The sequence below is a fragment of the Prionailurus bengalensis genome, chromosome B3, assembly GCF_016509475.1.
Source record: "Prionailurus bengalensis isolate Pbe53 chromosome B3, Fcat_Pben_1.1_paternal_pri, whole genome shotgun sequence".
In the NCBI taxonomy this organism is placed as follows: domain Eukaryota; kingdom Metazoa; phylum Chordata; class Mammalia; order Carnivora; family Felidae; genus Prionailurus; species Prionailurus bengalensis.
The window spans coordinates 144484704-144511572 of NC_057355.1; the positions used below are offsets into that span (position 1 = coordinate 144484704).

The 26869-nt window shown below is 51.3% G+C and overlaps 1 protein-coding gene across 1 annotated transcript in view; it reads left to right on the forward strand.

Moving 5' to 3' along the window:
* PPP2R5C (protein phosphatase 2 regulatory subunit B'gamma) overlaps window positions 1-26869 on the forward strand; it is a 129288-nt gene that overhangs the window by 26995 nt on the left and 75424 nt on the right.

A 26869-nucleotide genomic window follows, 5' to 3' on the forward strand; every position in this document is an offset into this window, starting at 1 on the left:
GTCCGGTCACGCAGCGGAATATCATCCAGCCGTACAAAGGGGGGAGGCGCCGCCGCCCGCCGCCACGTGGATGGACCTCGAGGACGTTACAGAGCGAAGTACGCCCGTCACAGAAGGACACACGTGCATGATCCCGCTTGGAGGAGGTGCCTGGGGTCGTCAGAGTCACAGAGACTAGGACGGGGGGTGCCGGGGGTGGGGGTGGGAGTTAGCGTTTACTGCGGACAGTACCAGTTTTGCAGGATGAAGCTCTGTGGATGGACGGTGGCGACGGCTGCAAAATGGTGTAAATGTGCTTAAAACCACACGAGCTGAACGCCGGGAGTGAAAATGGTTAAGACGGTAAATTTCACATCATGTGCGTTTTAGCGGTTTTTTAAAAATTTTAACATGTGATGCGCACCCCGCTACGACATGTCTGGAACAGACACATCTCTAGAATAGATTCCCAGGGGCAAAATTACCTGAAGACTCTTGATCCATATTGCCAGGTTATTTTCCAAAAGGATCAAAACAGTTTATAGATTTGTTGGCAGGGTCACAACATGCCTCTACCAGTATTGAGTAGTTATCATTTTTTTAAAATGATTCCTGATTTAATAGGCAAGGAAATACTTTTTCATACAATTATTGATCAGTTGTGGTTCTTTACAGCATCGAGGCCCTGGTTTTTTGTTGTTGTTTTTTTTATAATTAACTGTAGTTGATTATTAACTCCCCGTGTTTATGGCATTTATATTTCCTCTGGTTTTTTGAGGGGAACATACAGAAATTTGTAAATTTTTTAATGTGAACAGTATCCATTCAGGGTTTGCCCATTGTTTTTAAATGTCCTTTTAAAAATGTATTTTCTTTATTTTGAGCAAGAGAGTGGGTGTGTGCGGGGGAGGGGCAGAGAGAGAATCTTAAGCAGGCTCCACATTCAGCATGGAGCCTGACATGGGACTCGATCCCACGACCCTGGGATCATGACCTAAGCTGAAATCAAGAGTCAGATGCTCAACCAACTGAGCCACCCAGGTGCCCCTAAATGTCCTTTCTTTTCATATTCACTTCCTTTCTGAAAGCTGTGGGGGTTGTGGAGAGGGAAGGATTTGGGTTTGTTTCTTATTGAACTGACCTCAGATTTTATTTTATTTATGGGAAGACTTAAACGGACTGATCCCCACATAGCCAACCCGTCATGCAGCTAATCTTCCCCTTCCCGCTGACTCGAGATTCATCTTTGTCACAGGATACACTGGGGTGTCTGTGCTCACTGCCTTGGGGGCTGTTGCCTCCGCCTCACTGACCTCTTAGGCCCCCATCACACCAGCATTAATTCCCAAGCTTTACAGTGGGTAAGACTAGCCGTCCTCAAAAGTAATCTCATCCTCTTTTTATGTTTCAACTGTAGAATCGCTTTGTCAAGAAAAAAATGTGTCAGAAAAATAGAGACCCAACCAAATGCTGACTGGAATTGCTTTAAACCTATAAATCAGCCTGGGGAAAAATTAACACCAGCATGTGTATAGTATTTAGGCTTCCGGCCCAGGACATGCCCTCTGGATACTTACTCAGGTGTTTTTTCCTCTCCCCGTATTACTTATTTGTTTGCTTGTTTGTATTTAGGGTGTGTTTCCTTGGTGATTTCCAGATCACAGTCCTGGCGTTCTTTAAGGAATTACTTCATGTGTACCAGGCTTCAAAAGAGCATGGGGGGAGATCACTAATAGAGTGGAGATCCTTTGATCTGAGATCATTAGGAAAACTACATCAAGGAAATGTCTTCCCTTTTTCATTGACGTCTCATCTGTATACTTTATGTAAAGATTCTAGGAGTCTTTCCCCCTTATTTCTTCACTTTAGGCTCATCAGCACAGTCTTGGGACGGGCACATTTCCCCTTCTCGTCTCATATTAAAGAGATTATTTAGCTCTCTTTTTTTAATTTTTTAAATTTATTTTGAGGGTCTGTGCGTGTGCAGGGGAGGGGCAGGGAGAGAGAATCCCAAGCAGATTCCGTGCCGTCAGCGCAGAACCCCACGCAGGGCTCAGACCCACGAACCATGAGGTCACGACCTGAGCCAAGATTGATTCGGATGCTTAACTGACCGAGCCCCCCAGGCGCCCCTGTCTGGTTTTAAAGTGCAGATCCGCAGGAAGCATCTGCTTCTGGACCCCTTTACCAAGCACACCTCGTTCCTAATTGCACACATGTCTGAGTTCATCCGGCATCGCTCCCTGGGTGAGAAGGTGGTGGTGATCCTGGGAGAGCCATCCCTCCGGTGATCTGACAACCCAGAGGGTCTGCAGTCAGAATTTAAATTCCACATTAACCTGACTCAAAGCACAGGCAGCTTTTGCTAAAGCGTGTCTGCTGTTCAGCAGTAGAGGAACCAGGCAGGTGTGCGGCTGTCTGCACAGGGGGTGAAGGCCTGGACCCGTCGCTTGTTACAAATAATCGCATGGCCAGCTCTGGAGGCTAGCAGCATCCTTCAGCTCCGGGGAAGAGGGAGGCAGGGGTGGGATCTGATTTGCCTTTACTCACTTAGTTTTGTGATCGGTATCGACGCACATTGTAAAGACTGCATTCTTGCTGGTGAGGGGGCCTTACTAAACACTCCTGGAGGATCGTAGCTGTTCACTCACGGGCCAGCCCACGGATGTAACTGCTAACCCCACCTGTGTCTCGGGGGTTTCTTACTATTGTGAATTATGTTTAGGAACCGAAGGATTTTTGCGTTCTTGTTCACAAGTGGGGCAGGTGGGCGGAGGGAGTTGTGCGAGAGGACATGGGTGTGGTTTGGACAGACTTGGTTGTGTGTGAAGAAGTGAGGAGGTTTTTTTTCAGTCGTACCTGCCAGAGATTTTTTTTTAAGTTTATTTTTATTTATTTTGAGAGAGAGAGAGTATGAGCAGGGGAGGGAGGCAGAGAGAGAGAGAGAGAGAGAGAGAGAGAGAGAGAGAGAGAGAGAGAGAACCCCAAGCAGGCTCCGTGCCACCAGCGCAGAACCCGACACGGGTCAAATTGACGAACCGTGAGATCATGACCTGAGTTGAAATCAAGAGCCGGACACTCTTGGTTGAGCCACTGAGGCACCCCTGCCAGATGTTTCTCTTATAGTTTGTTTTTACTTGGAGCTGGTAGTAATATTTCTTGTTGTTAGGGAGTCATGTCTTCAATCGCCTCATACTCCAGAGACGATGTCTTTCTCCTTGGAACAGCTTTTTACATTAACTCTTTTTGAAGCCAAGAAACTAAGATCTAAATAATAGCCTCTGAAATTAGTCCCATAAAAAAAAGTGAAATATCCTTTTTAGTTTAAAATTTTTAAACTTAAATCTCTAAAAATATAAGGGGTGCCTGGGTGGCTCAGTCGGTTGAGCATCCCACTTTGGCTTAGGTCATGATTTCCAGGTTTGTGAGTTCAAGACCCACGTGTGGAGGCTGCTCAGGAGTGTCTCTCTCTCTCTCTCTCTCTCTCTCTCTCTCTCTCTCTCCCACTTATCCTCCTGCATGCTCTCTCTCTCTCAAAATAATAAATTAACTTTAAAAAATTAAATAAAAACTTAAAAGTACCTACTGTGTTGACCTCTTCAGCATACATAAATGGAGAGTGCATTTCATTTTCTGGCTTTCTCTTTTTAACCCCCTTAATTTGTAGCACTTCCTAGCTGTTCAATTTAAGGAGGCTTTCCTTGTCCATACGATTTTTTTCACTGAATTTTCCCAGTAAGAGAGCTCGATCTGGAGAGAAGCGGGCGTTCGGGGATCAGCTCGGCTCGGAACTTGGTAGGACAGGCTGAGCGCCAGCCCACACTGGCGACGGGGTGGGGGGGGGGGGGTTGCATAATGTTGGCCCAGCCCCTGGCTGGAACATCACGGAGCCGGGTGCCGGCGCGGGAACCGTGGGCCGGAGCCGGGAGCACCGGAGCGCGGGGAGCCGGGAGCAGAGGCGGCCGCGCACCTCTGACCCCCGGGGGCGGCGGGCACCGGGGCTCCCGCGCCCCCCTCCCCCGCCCCGCCCCGCCCGCCCGCTCGCCCTCCCCGCTCGCAGAACGTCGGCCCCCGGGCCGGTGGGGCTGGCGGCCTCGGAGCCCGGCCCCGGGGGCCGAAGGTCCGCGCGGAGCGAGGCCGCGGGAGCCCGGAGCCGCGCCGGGTCCGCGCACACTGACAGCCGAGCAGGGCGCTCTCTCCAATTGCAGTTTTTTTAGTGTCATTTTAAGTTGCAGCTTCCGGCCAATCAGCGCGCGCCGAGCCCGCTGACATCACGGGGCGGCCAGTTCCCTCCAGCTGCAGAGCTTCAGTTTGTCTTTTTTTTTAAACTAAAATGGAGGCTGCTTTCTTGCCTTAAGGAGTACACTGCCTCTCCCGCTGGAGTCTAGATGTGGACATGTAATAAAGCGGGCAGCAGGATGGTGGTGGACGCGGCGAACTCCAACGGGCCCTTCCAGCCCGTGGCCCTGCTCCACATTCGGGGTAAGTTATTGTGTGTCTCGCCGAATCGGAACCTTCCGGGGCTAGTTAATAAATGGCTATTGTGCCTCGGATCAGAGGAGCAGGAAGTCCCCGCCGGCCGAGCCGCCGCGTCCGGCCGCCGACCCCGCGGGGGGCGGGGTGGGGGTGGGGGGGCTCGGCTGTGTCACCGCGGCTCCGTTCGGCGTCGGACCAACTACTCCCGGAATCCGAGTCTCGACCGAGGCCTGGCACGCAGAGTTCGAAGCTGGTTTTTCTGCCGTCTGCTGGCCCTCCCCTCCCCCTCCCCGAGCCGTGCTGATGTCAAAGGATGTGAAGTCACTGCCCGGGGAAGGTATTGGGTGGAGGTGGGAAGGAGAGGCGGGCGGCAGCGCGGGGCCAACTTGCCCGGCCGCGGAGTTGCCGCTGCCTCGGTGTTGCCGGGCGCTGCGAGGGGTTCTCGGGGTTCGGCGGGTGGGGAGGGGGGTGCGGGGGGGGGGGCTCGGCTAAAATCAACACGAGCTGCAAATAGGCAGCAGCGATCGCAGAAAGAACTTCCTTTGAAAGGGCTGTGTTCGTTCTTGCGGTGCAGTGCAAGCCTCAGCGAGAAACCCGCTCGGTCGTGCTTTGAGATGCCGAGATCTATTGTGGGGTCATAATTCCTGAGATGTTAGCGGGTCCGTGGGACAGTAGGAAATATTTTGCATTTCAACAGGCTCTGTGTTGACATTTGGCTTTAAGATTTAAAATGGCAACAAGTTTTCCGTGTGTACTGAGATCTCACTTTTAATAATTACAGTGTGCTGCTTGTGGTTTACACAAAACTGGGGGGCCGAATTTGACTGAAAAAACACCATTACCATGGTAATTAATAATAATTTCATTAAAATAGAAGCATCAGGGTAGCAGTATACTTACTCTTAGTTGGCATTTTAAAACATTTGTTATATAAGTTTTTTTGTTCATAATTGAGAGAACAGAAAATGGATGTTAAGCTTTACCAGAACACTTTAAATTAAAATGTATATTGTCACAGCTACGCCCTAACAAAACAGTTGTAACTGTCACAGTCTCCTCCAGGGACCCATGTCAAGAAAGGGTGGGGGCAATATTTCTAGGTGACTAATAGTCCGTATGACTAAAATGCCGGACAAGATTTTTCAGATCCTAGGGTGTATCCAGGGCAGATAAACCGCACGAACACTCAATCGGTTGGAATAAAATGGGTGTTGCTTTTCTCTCCAAACCCTCTTTAATAAAGCCGGTGAAAATTCATACCCACAGCGCCCAACCTGTAGGTTGGGCTACACGTTCATTGTTTTACAGCGTGTGCCCAGAAAAGAGCCAGTGTTGACCACAGACAGCATTTAGACACTTTAATACAGGAACCAAACGGGTAAAAACAAAATGTAGTTGTGTTTAGATTTAAGTTAGTTAGTCCTTTAAATACTGACTCATTAGCAGTAAGATAATTTTATTGCATCTAAAGGACGTTTTTTATAGTTTTAAGATACAAATAACAGATTTTTTTTGGTTTGTGAGCTTTTCCTGATTTTATTAGATACTTAATACTTAATATCCTAGTCATTTTCTGTACTGAGGTAACTCTGAAATGGAATCATTTGATTTTACGCATTATACCACACTGATTTTTTATTATTATTATTATTATTATTATTATTCCTAGACTTTATTATAGTCAGGTTGGATTTTTTGCTGTTGGTCAAATAGCTGGTTGGTTATTTTCTGATTGTGGGAGGAAAAGGTAGTGAAGTGTATTAAGAGACCTGAGTTTTTAAGAAGGGATAACCTTTAGGGACCTAAAACTAACTTTTAATTCAAACAGTGGAATGATTTCTAATTTCCAAACTTGAAGAACACTTTGTTGACTCCTAGTTTTTAGGGCAAGCATGTTCGTGTGCTGCTTAGCAAGATTGGTTTTACTTCTGCTGGTTTTCAGATTCTCCACCCCTTAAACATCCGATCAGCCGGTCTCTTGTGTGTAACCCGTGCTGAGGGTCAGGAAACGAGACAGAAACGCACGGCCCCACCCCAGAGCCACCAGTTTTGTGGGAGACCCACGCAGGGGCCCTGGTGCAGGACGGATGCTGGGGAGAGGTAGCCACCAGGAGGGGGTGGTGCCGAGGGCTGCTTCCCCTCTCTGGGTGCCCCTCTCCCCCTCCCCCCCATTCCCATTTAGGGAAGAGGGGTCTTCCACACAGAAGGGAAAATGACCTTCCAAGGTCACAAGACCCACATGTGGTCGGGCCAGAATCCAAATGCAGGCAGCTGTTTTGTTTTGTTTGTCATCGTTTTTTAAAAAACAAGCTTATTTTAAAATAGAAATTTGGGGGGCGCCTGGGTGGCTCAGTCGGTGAAGCGTCCGACTTTGGCTCAGGTCATGATCTCACAGTTTGTGGGTTCGAGCCCCGCTTCGGGCTCTGTGCTGACAGCTCAGAGCCTGGAGCCTGCGTCGGGTTCTGTGGCTCCCTCTCTCTCTGCTCCTCCCCCTCTGACGCTCTGTCTCTCTCTCTCAAAATTAAAAAATAAACGTTAAAAAAAATTTCTTTAAATACAAATCTTGGCAGTTTGCGAACCTTTTGCCACAGGATTACGCGTGTGCTTTTTCCCAGTGCCTTATCGACATTCATCTGTCCCTGTGGCCTCTTGTATATGGCAGCTTTGTGCCCAGGGTTCATTTCTTCATTTATCTTACGAATATTTATCAGTTCCCCACCACCACATGCCAAGCAGGTCCCTAACTCAGAACCTGAAGCCAGCACTGTTCCAGCTTTCCGAGTTTACAGTCCCCTGCGGGGTGGGGCAGTCAAGTAAACAAATAAATCAACAGGATCCCAACCTGATTAGTAGTCCCAGTGGGTGTGATGGTTACCTTCTGTTAAGTAACCTGGAGTTTGCAATTAATACGGTGAATTCGCATACCCTAAAAAGTTCAAGTGAGCGAGGAACATATTATTGGAACTTATATAAACTTGTCTGTCTGTAGAAGGAGAGAGCGTCACCTGAACTTGATGGCTGTAAATTTAGCTCGATGACTTAAATCCTGTGCTTCCAGCGCCGTCCAAGAGGACTGCCCGCAAGCGGTGCCCTCCATGGTGGCCGCTGCCGTGGCCCCTGCCATGTGTTGGCTGTGGGGCACTCCGGATGTGGCTCGTGCAACTCAGAAACTGGATTTTTAATGTCATTTCATTATCGTTCCCTCAGATTTAAATAGACTCTTGTGTCCAGCGTATTGAAAGCTCAGCTGTAGCCTGGGATCGGCACTTTCTCAGCGAAGGGCCGGACAGCACAGATGCACCTCAGCGTCACTGCGGTTCCCTCCCAGACCGCTGCTGCCGTAAAGCTCTTGTGGCGTTCTGTCAAGTCAGATGAACTGTTTGGTTTTCCAGTGCACGTAAAAGTTACGTTGCTTTCGGGGCGCCTGGGTGGCTCAGTCGGTTAAGCGTCCGACTTCGGCTCAGGTCATGATCTCGCGGTCCGTGAGTTTGAGCCCCGCGTCCGGCTCTGTGCTGACAGCCCGGAGCCTGGAGCCTGTTTCAGATTCTGTGTCTCCCTCTCTCTGACCCTCCCCCGTTCATGCTCTGTCTCTCTCTGTCTCAAAAATAAACATTAAAAAAAAATTTTTTTAAATAAAGTTACGTTGCTTTTATGTTCTGTTACTGTCAGAAAAAACAACAGTGCGTGCTCGTGCGTTCGTTTGAAAATAGTTTGGTGCTTACACAAAACACTGCATCCAGGGATCCACCCCAAGTCCAAATCCTTTTTGGGATCTTTGCTTGGAATGGGGAATCTATAGCCCTAGAGTGTCTTTGGGCACATTTCCTCCAAAGGCTCATTTTCTTTCCTTCCAAAAGAACAGTAATACGAATACTGGAAAATGGCAAAATTAAGGATGGAGCTACCAAACCAAAAAAAAAAAAAAAAAACCCTTTATTTCTGAAAAGCTCTGACCATCACCTGAGGTTTCTGCAGATGATAATCACTGAGCACAATCACCAGAACAATTATAGTGATAAGAAGTTTGACGGACTGCACAAATCACCAGCGACGGAGTCAGCCGCGTGCTGAAATGGCACCCAGAGACCTGCCTAACACGGCGTTGCCACAAACCCTCAATTTGTAAAAAACACAGGATCTGTGAGGCGCAGTAAAACGAGGCGTGCCTGTAAATATTTCTGGCTGCGAAAGCAGCCACAGGCAGTAAGTAAGTGAATAGGCGCGCCTGTGCTCCAGTAAAGCTTTATTCGCAAAAACGGGTGGCGAGCCACGTCTGGCCCACGGAACCTAGTTTGCCAACCCCTGTTGCAGACCATCCCTTGAGTGTCTCAATGGCCTGTTAGTGTGGTAAAATATGTGTCACTCCCAGAGCCAGGTTCGAGGCAGGAATAGCCAAACCGAGAAGATGTTCGTGGCCAGAGAGTCCGTCTTTGAAGGACTGAGAAGTAGCCGCGGCCTGTGGGGAGCTCAGGAGCAAATTATTCCTTCACATAAACCCATTGTTCCTGGCAAGTTGAGGTCTGCCTGCGGAAAAGTTTGTATTCTCACGAGTAGAATGTGCAGGGGCAGCATGGAAGTCTCCTTTCCTGCCCCGCTCTGTCCGGTGACTTAGCACGGCCAGAGACACCCGCGGCCGATGCAGGTGGCTGGCCAGGCGTCCAGCACTCCTGTGTCATGTGACGATACCCGGCAGTATCCACATTCCCCACGGTGAGGCAGGAAAACGCGTCGGTGGTGACCAAAAATGAAAGACCCCTCAAAAGATCAGACCGTGCACCTGTCTCTGGATGGTGTATCTGGCCAGCTCGGGGTTTTTGCTTCACAGACATCGTGTGCTCTGTGCCTGTCGTTCTCTCTGAAGTGGCTTTTTAAAGCTTGCCTGCAGTGACCTGAGTGTGGGGTTGTTTCGTATTTGTGAGACCGTGTGGAAGGTACGCACAGAGATAGCTCTCTTGGGGTGGTGGGGGAGGGAGGGGGATTTGCATCAAGGCTGCACACCTTTTGTTAATGAGGCTTCCCTTGAACTTGGGTGTGGCAAGAGCTTTCGGTCATGACTCCTGCCTTGCAGCAGAAGCTAAACTCCCAGAAGGTTTTTCCCTAAAATATGTCGACGGTGAGAAAACAACGAAACATAAAGACAGGAGGTGGACAGTCAGGAAGAGTGTGCGTGTTTTTAAACCTCGGAAAGGGACAGACTCCTCTCGGGCAGAGTGGTCTGGGTACCTCGTCCTTCTCGCCTGACTTCAGATCTGGCTGCCCAGTGGCCGTCTTCTGACCGTGCAGCACCTCCCCGGCACTTTCGTGAACACCCGACTGACCGGTTCCCGCCTGGGAGGTGAGCCGGACACGGGCTGGTGTCTCCCCTCCGCAAGGTCACCAGCCGGTAAGGCCGAGTCCAAGGCCCCTGTCCCTGGCACCAGCTGCACAGTCCCCAAGCTGTCGCCGGTGGCTGTCCCAGGAGCGGCAGTGTTTATGGAGCGTGTGGGGTCAGGGCCACATCCTCACAGAATCCGCCCAGCATCGTGCGTTCTAGAAGAGGGGACCCTCTCGCCCCAGGCCACGGAGAATGAAGGAGCCAGAGTCTGAGCTCAAGTCACCCCACGTCAGGGTGTCAAGAGACGAGTGTAAAGCTTGCACATCACGCGTACCTTCTGATTGTCCCTGTTTTCTGTAGTGTGATATATTTGTGCGTCCGTCCCCTGACCTGCCGTCCCATTTCACCACCTCGTCTGCCAGCTGTTGATCGGGGGCTTCGTTTTCTTACCTCCTCCGCGAAACCTCAGCACCCTGAGGAAGGTCACGGTCAATCGGGTATTTCTCATGACGTCCGGCGTCATCCCTAGAGTGTGAGCACTCAGCCAGTGTAGGTGGATTGGAAATAAAAAGTTGTCTCTCTGAAGGACCGTTCAGATGATACGTATTTGGTGCTCCATCGGTCAGATAGTACCTGTCAGGCTCATGAGAAGCCGTACGAGGTAACTGCCTAAAAGGGTGGACACAGGGAGCCACTCTGCTGGGCCCGGCTTCAGACTGAATCTCTTCCCCATCAGATGGGAATAGCACCCCTAAGGATATGGAGATATGGAGAACTCCAAAACAGGGGGCGTGGGGCGCCTAGGGGGCTCAGGTCATGATCCCACGGTCCGTGGGTTCAAGCCCCGCGTCGGGCTCTGTGCAGACAGCTCGGAGCCTGGAGCCGGCTTCGGGTTCTGTGTCTCCCTCCCTCTCTCTCTCTGCCCCTCCCCGGCACTCTGTCTCTCCGTCTCTCAAGAATAAACAAACATTAAAAAAAAAAAAAAAAAAAAGATGTTCTGCTTTAGAAAAAAATGCACCAAGGAAATGTAATTATTCAGAAACTGTTTCCAAAATGGCGAGCTTCGGTCTTTTACGTTCAGGTCGGCCGTTCCCCTTTGTGCCGCTGCGGGCGGACCGGTGTCTCTGGCGAAGTCATCAGGCGAGGGCCGGGCCGTCCCGGGCAGGGCAGCATTGAGGCGCTGCGGCCAGCGCCCGGTGCCAGCGGGCACAGACGGTAACGCCGCCTTCCCAAATGGTGTTTTTGGGGTTTACACCCTTTTTTGACGTTTATGGGCATCTTTATTGGTCTCTTAAAGTGTCGTAACAGCCTTTAAGGCACACTCTGAGATGAAACCAAGGTTCCTCTGAGTGAGAGAGGTGGGGAGCTCGGTGCTCCAGGGTGGGGGATCCCTGCGTCCCACCCCCACCCCAGCGCTGGCTGGGCAGAGCCGTCTCGGGCAAGCTGACTCACCCCGGGCCCGGAAACGGGAGCAAGATGCCCCGCCAGCCTGCGTTTCACGAGGGTAGAAGGAGCCAGTGCGCGTAGGTGCTGAACGCGGTGCCTGCGCATCGGAAGGCCCCCCACGTGGTCCGCCTTGCCCACAGGGCGCTTCGGAGCCCAGCCTCTTAACCACGGCTTGGTTTTTTTCTTTGCTTCCACGGTAACCTCTGTCGGTTCATCTGGAAGCACATCTGTCTGTCTCCCTCCCCCACTTACCAAGCCCTTTCTCCTCTTGCAGTTTGCAGGCCGTTTCACCGCCCCCGAAGAAAGTAGCTAGCGTCATCGGTAATCCTGGAGTGTGTACTGTGTCCTGCTTATACAGACCGCGTGTCATAAAGTGCCTAGTGAGACGATCACAGGCACCATCTCGGTGGCTCTCTGGTCCCTGTGCTCAGCCCTGCAGCTCTCTTGGGTCCAGACTGCTCGGTGAAACGGGAGATCAGAGTTTGCTTCCTCCCCTCCCCTCTCTCCTCGCTGTTCTTAAGGCTTTGGAAGGTCTTCCCAATTATGTTCAGGAAGAATGCTCTTTTCAGAGTTAGAGATACGTTATCTGTGATCGGTCCCAAGTAGGGTGACCCGGCTTCTCGTTCCCCTGCAGTTGTGTTCCAGTGCAGGTGCGGCTTGTGACACTCCAGAAATTGCCTTGTTGTCAAATCCCATTACGTTAAATTCCACTGCGTTCCTGTTTGTGCTGGGAGTTTTTCATTGCGACAGCATGGGAACTCAGTGGGATCTCCACGATCTGCTTAGATCTTTTTGTTTTAAGTGTTGATGCTGAGGTGTTTGCCATAGAGCTTGAACCGTTTAACACCGGCCCAGAGGGTTCTGTGGACGCTCCCTTGTCTCAGATGCACGTGAACTTCCGTGCTCCTTTAGGATTTTTGTCTGCTGCTTGTGTCATTCACGAGCAGTGTGTTCTGATTTCAGCATTTTGACTCACGAAGTTGTAAGAACAGTAATGTTTCACTGTAGGGAATAAGCCCAATCCTTCCTCACTGCGGGTCCCTTATCCTCGGTGGGCATCAGGGACAACGAGGTGGGGAGGGTGTGTGCGTGCTTGTGTGTTTGCATTTGCAGACGATTTGGGTACATACACAGCTAGGAGTTGGTCTATTCACCTTTAAGTAGTAGACCCACCTGATCCAGGGTTAGCATTGGGGACCACGTTTCCTGAACTCTGAAACCGTGAAGGTGTCGTCCCTGCGCAGGGCAGCTGGCGTTCACAGACGTGGTCCGGGGGCTCCTGGAGTCCCAGTGATGCTTTCGAGGGATCTGCAAGGCCAGAACAGTCTTCCCAAGAGCACCAAGGACCCGTGTGTCTCCATCATGGTGTGGCGGTCTACCCTAATGGTGCAGCGGCAGTGGTGGGTAAGACCGCCCCTTCCACACAGCAGGCCACGGTGTGCGTTCCGGCACGTGCACGCCAGCCTGACCTAGAAATGTCCTTGAGGAAGCCTGACATGGTCAGTTTTACTACCTTTCAACCTTGCCCCCCGCCTCTTAATGTTTTGGGCATTGGAGTGTGGAGCTCTCAGAAAGCCCTCTGGCAGGCTCGCCTCAAACACTGAACGGTTGTGTGAGTTGCAAGCTGAACTAGCCACTTTTTTCAGGATCAGCGTTTTTACTCGAAGGAACAGAAGGCAGACAAACTGCCTTGAAAAGTGACGAAGCGAGCCCGTCGATTCAAGGGAAACAACAGTGACGCTCTTTGTTCATGATAAAAATCAGAGTTGCGGGCAAAAATTTGAATTTTGGGAAACTTGCATCTGGCAGTGTGAGCTTGACAACTCCCGGTGCTGAAGAGCCTGGTGCTGTTAACTAGCAGAGCTTCGTGGACGCGTCTGTGGAAGGTCTTCGGAGCCCCGCACACCGGCACGTTCCAAGCGAGCGAGAAAGATGCTGCCAGCACGTGTGGGCAGAAGGGACCGTCAAAGTGCAGGAAATACCGCGGGGTTTTGATGTAAAATGTTTATCAGCACAGTTTCGATCTGTATTGCAACTAATTTTTAAGAAACTACCTCTTGTTGAAAGTTAGTGTAGAATCAAAGAAGAATATTTTGAAACATTTTTGAAAAAGCCATTGAATTGCCTCCTTTCTTCAAATAAACATGCCTGTGTGAGGCTTGGCCTTTTTTTTTTTTTCATGTACTTCAACCAAAACAACATATCGAACAAATTGAGTACAGAAGCAGAAACGTGAATCTTCCTATCCTTTGCTAAGTCAGACATTAAAGAGATCTGTGGAAATGTAAAACAGTTACATTTTGGCTGATTTTGAGGGGGGTAGGCGGGTGGTAAAGTTATTTTCATAATATTTAAGTTCACACAAAAATGAACCTTTAATTGTTTTAAACGAATGAATGAATATGTGAAACCTTCCCTTACCTGCTGGGTATCAGTAGGTGTAACCCATGCAATGCAAGCTCTCCGGGGCCTTGCAGACCTTTAGAGTGTCCATGAGTCCTGACCACAAAAATTGGAGGCCACTGTCCTAGGAAGCCTCTCTAGCTTGGGCTGGACGTGACCCTGACCCTATTTTTACCACGCCTCTGTATTATTTTTTCTTCCCCTCCCCCTCAAAAAATAAACGAAAATCCCAAATTACCGTTGGCCAATAATGTGACCAGGTCTCTCAGGCCACAGTGACAGGTGATACCTGTGCCCAGCCGCTGCACTGCTGGTGGTAAGGTCACCCTAGGACCCAGAACCTCCCTTTCCGCCTTAGTCCCCTTCCTTCTGTCTTTTATTAATCTTTTTAAGAAATCCATATGTGAATATAGCCACTTAATTTTTTTTTCCCTTACAAATCTGAAATTCTCGCTGGCCTTATCCCCCTGAATCAGTCTCTTACCTTTCCTGTCATTTCTGAGTGAATTGCTTGGGTTTACTGTGTATCATCCCAGACTGTGTGTGTGTGTGTGTGTGTGTGTGTGTGTGTGTGTGTGTGCACGTGCGCATGCTCGTGTGTGTGTTTTCACATAATATATGTACTTATTTATTCACAGAAAGTATATAGTATTTAAAAAAAATTTTTTTTAATGTTTATTTTTGAGAAAGAGAGCATGAGCAGGGGAGGGGCAGAGAGAGACACAGAATCGGAAGCAGGCTCCAGGCTCCCAGCTGTCAGCACAGAGCCCGATGCGGGGCTCGAACCCATGAACCGGGAGATCATGACCTGAGCTGAAGTCGGACGCTTACCCGACTGAGCCATCCAGGCACCTCTCGTTTCTTTATTTCTTTTTTTTTTTCTTTTTTTTTTTTTTAACGTTTATTTATTTTTGAGACAGAGAGAGACAGAGCATGAACGGGGGAGGGGCAGAGAGAGAGGGAGACACAGAATCGGAAACAGGCTCCAGGCTCCGAGCCATCAGCCCAGAGCCCGACGCGGGGCTCGAACCCACGGACCGCGAGATCGTGACCTGGCTGAAGTCGGACACTTACCCGACTGCACCACCCAGGCGCCCCTCGTTTCTTTATGTCTTAAGAAAAAGACTGACATGAGAGCAGTTTTAGAAACGTAACCCTTTTACAGGTTTTTACCGTCTGGTTACTCTCTAAACTGACCCGATGCCCTGAGGTAACGTTACGTTATCTTGTGTCCCGTATCATGCTGTATTCGCTTATGTTGTGTGAACCCAGATGTGCTCCCCTGCATCTTTCTGCTAATTGGGCTCCAACTCTTGGACCAGGTGGGCCTCTGGGAGGAGCACCCAAGGAGCACCTGCCGCATGCTGGGAGCGGCCTGGGGGCCTTCGCAGACACTTAATGCCCACATTTTATTTCCGAAAGTGTCCCTGGGGCTCCTGGCTGGCTCAGTCAGTTAAGCGTCCAACTCTTGGTTTCAGCCTGGGTTGTGATTTCGCATTTGGTGGGATCGAGCCCCAAGTCGGGCTCTGCGCTGACAGCACAGAGCCTGAGTGGGATTCTCTCTCTCTCTCTCTCTCTCTCTCTCTCTCTCTCTCTCTCTCTCCCCCCCTCCCTCTCCCTCTCCCTCCCTCCCTCCTTCTCTGCCCCTACCCCACTTGTGCTGTCTCTGTGTCTCTCAAAATAAATAAATAAAAATTCAGAGAGCATCGCTGACCCCTCTGTGCCTGCTCTGAAAATGTTTCGCTAGATGTTGGAAACACTGAGGTCTTGTTAATTCACTGACTGCTCCGTCCTCCCCATACACTTCTTCTGGAAGTCAGACCCAGTCCTCCCAGAGCCCCGAGCTCTGTGATCCAGGGTAAGGGCCTGACGGTCACGTCCTGGGGTCCTTGACTAAGTCTCCGTACCTTCCTGAACCTGCGAATGCCTTAGTTTAAAGATGCACTAGAGGGGCACCTGGCTGTCTCAGTCGGAAGCGCGTGGGGCTCTTGATCTTGGGGTCCTGAGTTCAAGCCCCATGTTGAATATAGAGATTACTTAAAAATGCATAAATAGGGGTGCCTGGGTGGCGCAGTCGGTTAAGCGTCCGACTTCAGCCAGGTCACGATCTCGCGGTCCGTGAGTTCGAGCCCCGCGTCGGGCTCTGGGCTGATGGCTCAGAGCCTGGAGCCTGTTTCTGACTCTGTGTCTCCCTCTCTCTCTGCCCCCTCCCCCGTTCATGCTCTGTCTCTCTCTGTCCCAAAAATAAATAAACGTTGAAAAAAAAAATGCATAAATAGATACCTACATAGGTAAGTAGGTAGGTAGGTAGGTAGGTAGGTAGGTAGGTAGGTAGGTAAATACGGATGCTTTTGATTAAATTATGTGTTTTCGAGGGAATTAAAAGGAAGGTGCTTAGATTCATGTTCATCTGGTGTCCCTGAGGACAAAAGCACGCGATGCGAATGAGCAAGTTCCCCCTTTAATTTTGTCCCTAAGAGAAATGCTTCGCAGTAGGAAACTTGAGTGACTGCCCAATGAGTAAGGGTTCTTTCAAACTCTAATAAATCCAGAAACTTTTTCTCTTTGCAGTTAAGTCACAAATATTATAGTGAAAAGGTATTAATCTTAAAGGTTAACTGAAATTGGTACTTCAAGCCAAATTGAAATGTCTTACCTCCTCTTTCCTTCCCCACCCCCACCCCCACACCCCTTCCTCCCCAAAGCACTCCTTCGTGGATCGTGTCCTTTGTTTTCCAGATGAGGCCTTCACAGGTTGACCCTGACCTCTGTAAGGCAAGCTTCCTTCGGGTTGACGTGTCTAATTCAGATGATACAACATCAATAGCTATGAATCCTGCACTTTTTACTTCTGAGTTTTGTGCATCAGTGAAGTGCAAACGTGTATCAGAATCTTAATCTGGAAAATTTTTGCATTTAATTTTGATACGAGTTCTAATGACCTGTGTTCGAACCAAGACTGCCCTGCCTGCATAGGTTGGAAAAACACCTGGTGCCGGGTGTGTGTGTGTGTTTGAGCGCGTGTGTGCATGCACGCATGCTTGTTTAAAGCCAAATATCCTCTTCTAAAAACCAGTTCAGTCTATGGTCTTGTTATGGTCAGCTAGTGTCCGGGCTCAGTCATTTGCCTATTTGAGCAGGGCGGAGAGCCTCCTCTTGCGTGAAATATAAGCTAAACTTGGAGGCCCTCCCCCCTCCCCCCCCCCCCCCGCAGATAACTTTCTACACTGTAGTTCTCTTTTTGAAGTATTAAAAAATAATAACAATGACAAAGGGAAGCTTAAGAGGCATGTTCAGGAACACACTCTCTGGCAGAAAACAGGGCCTTCTCAGCCAGTTCACAGCCTTAACCCTGGCGCCCGTAGAAACCGAAACACGCCGCCCACGTCAATATTTACACCATTCGGGGGCTTGCGGACGCGCAGCGGGGCCGCCCAGGAGCTGGTGCAGGCCACGTGGCCACGGTCTGCGTGTCCTTTCTCGCCTGTCGTCTGGTGTCCCGGCGATACCGTCACCCACTGTTCCAGAGATTTTTCAGACTTGCGTAGCCGCAAGACCGAATTGTTTTGGGAGCCCGGTCTGCCGGGAGCAGCTCGGTACCCCCTCTGCAGCCGGTACCCCCTCTGCAGCCGGCAGGCGCCCAGAGGGGAAGGCGTACCTGTTCTTGTTTGTCATTAGCACCCAGGAGACTTCCTGATCTTCAAAGGTCCTCACATGCATTCATTAGCCATCCTCTTTCCTGGGAGGCAGCAATCAGGTGGTGTCGGCCCCACCTTCCGGGGCTGTGGCTCGGGCGAGCCAGGTTCCCCGACTTGCCTGCGGTCCGACTTGCCTGCGGTCCCACGAGGAGCTGGTCGGGGCTGGTGACAGACCGGATGAGCGCCTGGGTTTTTTGACTCACTGCTCTGGGCTCACACCCCTCAGAGTGTGCACCGGGCTGCTCTCGCAGGTCCCTTTATCACCGAGATCCATCTACTTTCTACTTTCTGCAGTACGCGGTACTTTCTACGCAGTAGTTTCTCGCAGTGGCGCGGGGTGCGGGGCCGCCGCGGGCCAGGCGAGCTGGGCTTTCGGCGTCTTCGAGAAAAGAGGTGCAGACTCTGGCTCCCGAAAGTGAGGCTGTGCCTCGGAAGTGTGCGGTTCTGAATGAAATCTGACCCGGGGGGGGGGGGGGCCTCAGATCGCGCCCTCCTCCCCTTGCCCGCTTGTCCCCCAGCGCACATGGCCCGAAACGCCTGTGGGAGAAACGCCACCTGGTCTCCCTTTGGTTTCGGGACCCCGCCCCTCCCGAGAGACCTCCGGGTGACGTGACATTTTCAACAAAGCCGACAAGAGTAGGCCGGTGCTAAACGTAGACTTACTACTGGTGTGCATTCCTCCCGAGTGATGCTTACAAGCGAGTGCGAAATTAGTGTTCTAGCGACAGTAGTTCGGCCTGAAGGTCTAGATGGGGAGAGGCCGGTTTTAGCTGAAAGCTTACTATAGGCGTCTGCCCGAGGGGAAACAGGAAAGACAGCGACTTCTTGGTGATGTATACAATTGAGGGGATGTTTACGTTGGAGGAGAAAAACAGTCTGTGGGGCTCCTGTTCCTCATTTTCATAAAGCCCCGCAAACGTTTCCTTCCTCATTCTTGGCTTTCAACTACCCCGTGTGTGTGCTCTCGTTGGCGGAAACATTGGCGGTCTGGCAAGCCCGCCCTTTGTTGTGCCGAATAAGGTTAAAGTTAAGACTAGAAATGTTTGGTTAAACGAGCTCATTTCAGAGGGAAGGAGAGCTTTTTGGAAGATACCAAACACAGAAAGAAGAATAAAACTGAGTTTTGACCTTCTGCCTCGCGGCCACCCAAAGCTTTGTTTCATTCCTTGGGCAAATATTTAGAGATCACGCCCTCGCCTGGCGGTACCGAAGGGGCATGTCTGCACCTGCTTGGGCCAGGCACACGGAGAGTCAAGAGGCCCTGTGGGCAGGGCCGGGCCTCCCGGGAGAAGTGACACCTGTAAGCCCACCGGTGGTCCCCACACAGTGTCGGGGGCCGAGAGATTGAGCGGCACAGCAGAGAACGTGTTGGGCTGGGGTGTGGCCATGTATGTGGGGAGAGAAATCTGAGAAGGGGGTTTACATCAAGTAGGATCACTTGCTGGACCGTAAGGTGGAGAGTGGCAGAGCGATGGAGTAAAAAGGCAGGACGGTCACAGTGGTGTGGCCGCCACCCTTGTCATTACATGAGGGAGGGCAGGCTCAAGACGCGTTGCTGTGGTCCCGTAGCAAAACTCGAAAGGTAGACCGACCAAAAGTGATACCTTGGGTGGGGTGTGTGTGTGTGTGTGTGTGTGTGTGTGTGTGTCTGTACATACGTGTACCATGTGAACGTCTTAAGTTCAAAAAGTCAAGAAGAGGCGTCACGTTAGACGTGGGGGCCGTGTGCTGATGACTGACCTTCATGCTCCGAATCAGGGCTGCTATTTTTCTGTGTCTTTGAAGTTGCTGTTGTGCTTCTAGTCAGTTCACTGCCTCAAGGCCAAGATCATGCATTTGTGTCGAGAGTCGGCCAGACTGTAACTCTGCTGGCCCCTGTCCCGTTGCGCACGCGCCCCGCCCTCGCCCAGCCCGTCGGCGTGCGCACCCTCGCTGGCGAGGACAGCAGAGCGCGAGGATGCGGGCGGCGCGGGCAGGTCAGTCACCCCTGGGCTTCCCGGCCGGGGCCTCACTCACATTGTGTCGTGGTGGTTGACCTGACTGTCCCTTACTGTGTTTCATTGGGTGAGTGAACCAGTTTTGCCATATTTCGGACCTTGTCCCTGTGTCGCCGGCCCTGCTCCTTTCTTCGGCGTGACGCGGTAGGACTGTCAAAGCCAGCGGTGCTTCAGACCAGATGCCCGCTGTCATCTTTCGCACACCGGGGTGGGGGCGGGGGGAGTTTGAGAAGGAAGCTGGGGAAGGTAGGGCCTGGTGGCTGCCGCTTTCCTGGTGGCACAAGACAGGAGGGGGAGGCCTCTGCAAAACGTCAAGGCGGAAGCAGCGAGGTGGGAGGTGCAAGGCGCGGAGAGGGACCCGAAGGGCACGGTGAAGGGTGGCAGCCACGACTTGGTCGCCGCAGAGCCTTTGTGTATCTGGACGGTGGTCCCTTGTCCCAGATGCACTCACAAGTACTTCCTCCCGGCCTGTCTGTTGTCCGTCCGCTTCCGCGAGGGCATCGTCGGGAGCACAGGAATCTCTCATTTGGGCAAAGTCCAGTTTATCTGATTTGTCTTGTGCCGCTTGTGGTTTTGGTGCTAAGATCTGAGAAGCCACCGCCGAATCCAAAGATCTCCTGTGTTTTCTTCTAAGAGTTTTGTCATCTTGGTTGGTCTTTGATCCATTTTGAGTTAGTTTTTGCAGATGGTGTCAGGTGAGGGTCCAACTTCATTCTTTTTCAAGTAGACGTCCGATTTTCCCGGCATCATTTGTTGAAAAGGCTGTCCTTTCCCCCACTGAATGGACTTGGCACACTCGTGAAAACTCACTGAGCCATAACGTGAGGGTTTATTTCTGGGCTCTCTTCCATTCCCGTGCTCTACATGTCTGCAGCACAGCCTCGATTGCTGTAGCTTTTGGGGGAGGTTTAAAAGCAGGAAGCGTGAGGGGCGCCTGGGGGACTCGGTCAGTTAAGGGTCCGACTTCGGCTCGGGTCATGATCTCACGGTTTGCGAGTTCGAGCCCCACGTTGGGCTCGGTGCTGACAGCCTGGAGCCTGCTTCCGATTCTGTGTCTCCCTCTCTCTCTGCCCCTCCCCTGCTCATACTCCGTCTCTCTCTGTCTCTCAAAAATAAGTGTTAAAAAAAAATTTTAAGTCAGGAAGCGTGAGTCCTCCAGTTCTGTTCTTTTTCAGAACTGTTTTGTATTCAGGGTCGCCTGTGTTTCCATGTAAATCTCAGAACCAGTTTGTTCCCACTCCTGCCCTCTCCTCAGCCCTGTCTGGGCTAGAGTCGGTTAGATCAGGCTAGTGCAGCCCAGATTCTCCCTGGCAGTTCCTCTGAGCCTGAGCGGGGAGAGCCCACTCCTGTCGGGAGTCTGGGGCCTGGGCCCGACTCATGACTCGGTCCGCCGAGAGCCCCCAAGGTGTTTAAGTTTCCGAAGGCTCCGGTTTTGTTCTGAAAAGCTACTTGAATTTTGTATTCTATTTCATACTTATTATAGTTGACGTAAAAGCGGTTAGCGTGATTTAACTGTGTTGTAAAACTGATACTCCAGGACATGTGCCGTGTTTATCCTGTGGCTTTCTCCACCCCCCAGAATGCACACCCCAGTTTAGAAGGCCAAGCTGGGGAGAGCCTGCCCGTCAGAGCTCTCCTTTTATTTGTAAACGTCGGTTTGGCTGCGTGCTGTGTAACCTCTCTGGACCGAAGGCCGGCCTCCATCCGCACTGAGTGCCGCGGCACTCCCTCCCTGATTTGCGTACGTTGGTGTCTCCTGCGAAGCCGCCATTCTTTTCCGTTGATTCTCGAGCTGGATTTAGATCTTGTCAGTCTTAGCCATCGAAAAGATTTCATTCTTTTTTTTTTTTTTAAGTGTATTTATTTTTGAAGGAGAGACAGTGTGAGTGGGGGAGGGGCAGAGAGAGAGAGAGAGAGAAAGGCACAGAATCTGAAGTAGGCTCCAGGCTCTGAGCTGGCAGCACAGAGCCCAGTGCGGGGCTAGAACTCACAAACCGTGAGATCATGACCTGAACCGAAGTCGGATGCTTAACCGACTGAGCCACCCAGGCGCCCCGAAAAGATTTCATTCTTAAGAGGAGGAAATCCATTTCCCTTTTGGGGGGGAGGGGGACTCCCTTTGGCCAGAGGATTCACGTCCTTAGTTTACCTACGTTCAGATGTACCGAGGATAGTGGTACAGGATCAGTCATTTCCAAAGGCCTTTGCCGCCCTGTGCCAAGCAAGGCGTCTACCTGTCCGAGGCAAAACTCGAGGTGATGTCGAGTGGGTTTTTTTATAAAGCTGGATTTATTAAGTTTACAGGACTGTCCTTCATCCCAAGATTGTCCTTTGTGCTCTGAAAATGTCTTTTCTGTGATTCTTTTTGTAATGTTCTCATTTGTCAGGGTGGTAAGCCAGTGTTGTCCACTGGCAAGATTCGTAGTGAAATTTTACTGGTCTGTGAAACCCTAACTCCAGAACATCATTTGAAGCCACAAATCTCAGATTTGTACCCTGTTTACATTTGGAATTGCCACATAATATTAAGCAATTTGTGCAACTTAAATGCTCGTTTTTTATATTTCTTTTATATGAAATGTCCAGACTGGGCAAATCCACAGGGGCGGAAAGCAGGTTAGAGGTTGCCAGGGCCGGGGGGAGGGGAATGAGGCAGGATTACCGGAATGAAAACGTGTGGAAAGTGGGGTGACTGCCCAACACTGAGAACTCTACAGGCCGGGTTGAGTTGTGTGCTTTAAAATGGTTAATCGGTCCGTCGTTTACACAGAACACCCAGGGCTCACGTGATGAATCACTAAATTCTACTCCTGAAACCATTATTACACTGTATGTTCGCTAACTTGGATTTAAATTAAAAAAATCAAACAATCAATCGATAAGCAAAAAAATAAAATGGTTAATTCGATGCCATGTGATTTCACCCCCAGCCTTTAAAAGCCCATCCTCCTCGAAATGGGAATCCTCATGCACCGTTGGTGGGGATGGAAACTGGTGCAGCCGCTCTGGAAAACAGTGTGGAGGTTCCTCAAAAAATTAAAAATAGAACTATGTATGACCCAGCAATCGCACTGCTAGGAATTTATTCAAAGGGTGCAGGAGTGCTGATGCACAGGGGCACTGGTACCCCAGTGTTTATAGCAGCACTATCAACGATAGCCTAATTATGGAAGGAGCCTAAATGTCCACCAACTGAGGAATGGATAAAGAAGATGTGGTTTATATATACAATGGAATACTGCTTGGCAATGAGAAAGAATAAAATCTGGACATTTGCAGCAACGTGGACGGAACTGGAAGGTATTCTGCTGAGTGAAATAAGTCATTCAGGGAAGGCAGATACCATATGTTTTCATTCATATGTGGATCTTGAGAAACTTAACAGAAGACCATGGGGGGAGGGAAGGAGAAAAAAATAGTTACAGAGGGAGGGAGACAAACCACAAGAGACTCTTGAATACTGAGAACAAACAGGGTTGGTGGGGGGCAGGGGAGAGGGGGAAATGGGTGATGGGCATTGAGGAGGGCACCTGTTGGGACAAGCGCTGGGTGTTGTATGGAAGCCAAGTTGACAATAAATTGTATTCACTAAAAAAATAAAGATCTGATACCTGAAAAAAATAAAAGCCCGTCCTCATTGGTGTCGATACATGGAAGGCCAGAGGGTGGGAGGGGTGTCTCTCCAGTTTCTGTGATTCCAGTTGAGCACGGGATCCGCGCATTAGTGCGTGTACACACGGTTGATTTGTGTCTCCGAGCATAATCATCAGAAGCTGACGAGGTAGACAAACCTCCTGCTTTGGGACGGCAGAAAGGTTGGTTCTAACACTGCCCTGAGACTCCAAGGTCATCTTTATTGTCACCTCAGAAACAGCCTGCAAAAGCTGAAGTTTTGAAATCCCCTTCGGGAGAATCCAGTTAAGTGTCTCGTGTCGCTCTGTTTAGTTGCTGTGCTCTCAGTGGTGACTGGGACGCCGGCCACCATGCTGACAGCAGGCAGTTGACTTGTGTCCCATAAAGCTTGAAAGGGGAGCGTGAGACTTGGCCTCCCCTCCAAAAAAAGAAAGGAGGGGAGAAGGAAAGCCCTACATTATTTGCAAGTGAGGAAGAATCCTTGTTATGAATCTAAGCATAGTACTGTTCTAAGACTTTCTCTGCTTGCTGCTTCCAGAAGGAAACGCACAGCCAGGAACTGCTGGGCTAGGGCCCCCCTGCCCTGGGGGATCTGGGGCGACCCCAACACTCACTGCTGTTCCGGTGTCTTCTTTCCCGAAAGAAAGCCTGTCGCCTGAACCTCTGTTAAAATACTGACTGTGCTTTACTTGGAACAGAACAGCTGATCTCATCTAATGTGCCAGAAAGTGGGATTTTTTTTCAGGGAAGATGATTTTTCCACTGAACTTTGACTTTGTGAACGTCTGTGCTTTGTTGGCATGTCAGTGGTTTTCCGTTCATGGAGCCTGATGACAGAGGGACGATCCCGGGCACCTAAGTTCTGCGAGGGGGGGGTGGGGGTGGGGGTGGCTCCGCATGGCGACAGCTCCTCCCCCGCGGCACCTTTGCAGGGACCTGCGGACGGCATTGTTGCGGGCGTCGTGTCCTCGCTGCGGTGCTCCCAGAAGCCCAGCGCTGGCTTGACGTCCACAGTGACAGAAGCGGAGAGATGTCGGGGGCTGTTTGTGGTCTGCCCTCGAGGGGCGCTCCTGCCTCGGATGCCGGACCCCACTTGGCTGTGTCGGAGCCGCAAAGGCCGTGAGCACCCGCCTTAGGCCTGTCGTTGATGCAGAAGGTCTGGTCACTCAGCTCTCTGCCTCAGAGTGTAACCCCTCTGCGTGCCACGTGTCCTCTCCCACTACTTCGGGGCTCCGTCCCCGCCGTCCGCAGGACAGAGGGCTTCCAAATCCATTCATTCGCATTTTACAACCCCCTGTAACGCTTCTCTCCACGAAACCTCCCATTGTCACTGGCGGAAGCTCGTGGGACTCGAGAGCCACAGGCCACTCTCTCAGCGTGAGGCCGGGGATGGCACTGACAAGGGACGATCGAGCCCAGAACTGTAAACAGATCCTCAGTGTGGCTTTGAAAGTTCTGACCTGATTCGGTCCTGCTTTGAGGCCGACGAGAGCCGCGGGTTGGCCCAGATCCGAGTAACCCAGAGCTGCAGAAAATCCACCCGCGTCCTGGGTCAGGGCCGGGGTCCGAGAGGGAGGCGGGCAGTGGGCTCTGTGCCCCGAGCACACGTCCTGGCAGATACCCGGCAAAGGTGTGTCGTCGAAACGTAACCTAATCATGTTATTCTGTTAAAACAAACCCGATTTCTTCTGAGTTGGGTCAGGTTATAGCTGTCGTATCAGATGCTGTGTTCAGAGGTGTAATTGGAAAATTCAAGTCCGTAAAGCAGGTACATGCGGATAAGAAAGCCTGCCCTCGGGTTTGCTGCGGAAGGAAGATGAGAAGAGAACGTGAACCTCTGGGCTGGCAGGTCAAATGAAAGCGTCACTAGAGCCACGGGAGCCGTGGAGAGAGGGGAGCGAGCCGCTGACCAAGTGACAGGGATGGGGGTCGGGGGTGCGGGGGGCCTGGCGGAGCAGCCCGCGTGGAGGGTGAAGGGAGGGCGGGGCGTGGCAGGTGGGCGTATGGCCGTCCTGCTCTTGACGTATTCACCCAGCACACACTTCTGAGCACTTCTGTGCCCGTGCCCATTGCACACCAGTGAAGTACATGAAGGCCAGCAGTCCATGTGCAGATAACTGTGCTCCGCGCTTGTGCAGGAAGAACACCGCGCTCCGCGCTGGGCAAGAGATGTGCGGCGGCCGTGGTTCTGTTCGTCTTGCCACAGACGAAATAGGGACCTTCTTGCTGGTATCTGTGATGTCTTAACGGAGAAGATGCGCTTGCAGATTTCTTAGGGTGCTATTTATGTTCTGGCTGCTTCCAAAAAAAGAAGGTGATGTGGCCTAAAGTATTAGAAAATATGCAGCAGTCTGTTACGGGAAAAAGGGACTAGAAGCCACCGTGGAAGGCTAGTCCCCTTTGAGTGGAGCTGTTCAGCAGTTTCGGAAGAATTTTCTATGACTCTTTTTAAGCTTCCTTCTGGTTCGTGCTGCCAAAACCCTCGCAAGGCGCACAGGGGAGGTGCTCACCCTCCTGTCCCGTGTGTAAGACAGGACGCGCCTCCTGATACGGAGAAGTAGCCGGCTGTGTACACGGGTTGAAGTGGAGTTTAATTTGTGCAAGGACAGTCTCATTGTCACAGCGGTATCAGGATGGGACTTTGAAGGCAGACCTCAAAAGAACTAACTACTTGGTAGCTGGGGCCCACGGGGAGGCCCTCACCCGGGTCCTCAGCAGTTTCCGGTTGTAGAACCAGAGCCCAGCAGGAGGTCCGTGCAGACCAGGAGGCATCGTCCCGCCGGCTGGTCTCCCAGTGACAGCAGCAACAGCGAGGACAGAATGACCTCCTTGCCCCTCGTTCAGGACAGCAGGTGGAGGCCTCAAAGCCTGCACTGTGCAGAGCAGTGATAGTCAACTCGGAAATCCATAAATAAGGTGAAATGAAATTTTGTCCTTTATGTTTTGCCCTTTATGCTGTGGGGCGGCCCCAGTCCCTCCGAGTGTGGCGGGTCCACGTCGCCGGTGGCACAAGAGATGATTTCAAGTGGTGCAGCATTGCCCGTCACTTCCACGTAGGTAGCGTGTCAAATCCGTGATTTCCTGGGTGCTTATCGCTCAGGACACAGCCTAGTCAAAAGTATGTCCACTTAAAGAAAAACACCAAGTGGGATCACAACTCTGCATGGATGTGGCCAAATCGAGAAGGTGGCCGTGAGGCCCAAGCCCGGGGAGGCGTGCAGCGGGCCCCCTCCAAGCTCACCACAAAACTGTAACATGGAGCCCTCCGGTCTCTCCCGTTTGGTTTCGAGCACAGTAACCCTGGTGGACTGGACCTTGGAGGCCGCAGGGTGGCCTTCATCCTGGCCCAGGCCTTGTTGTGTGCCCCCACGCCCCAGGCCCTGCTGTCACAGCCCCCTGGGGCCCACACTCATGGATAATTGCCCTGTGTATCCCAACTCCCGCTCGGTGGTAAAGCTCCAGCGAGTTACGTAACCTGATGAGTAACTGTTTCTTCACTTGCAAAGTGGGAATAATAAATCTCCCTTGCAGAAGCGCCATGGGCATTCGGTGACGGCAGGAGTGAGCGCATTTGGCACCGAGTCTGGGGCAAAGTGACATCGGTTGTGTCCGAGTGATGGTGATTAGATCTGCCCCACTCTTCCTCATGTTTGCCAATCCAGATTCCACTTGGGGAAAACCGATGGATGGTGGCTTCATCCTGGCCAAAGCCTCATCCCTGGGTCGGAAGTGTTTACTCCTGGCCCAGGTACCACAAGAACCTTCAGCCTAGGTGGCCTCTGTGGCCGGGTGGGGGAGCCAGCAGGCACCGCGGATACTGGCCAGAGGTGGGGTGTTCATTTGCATGAGCAAGGACACGAGCTCCCGTCTAAGAAGACTCAGCCCTCGTGGTGGTGAGGAGTCTTGGCCAGCTCTGTCTGACG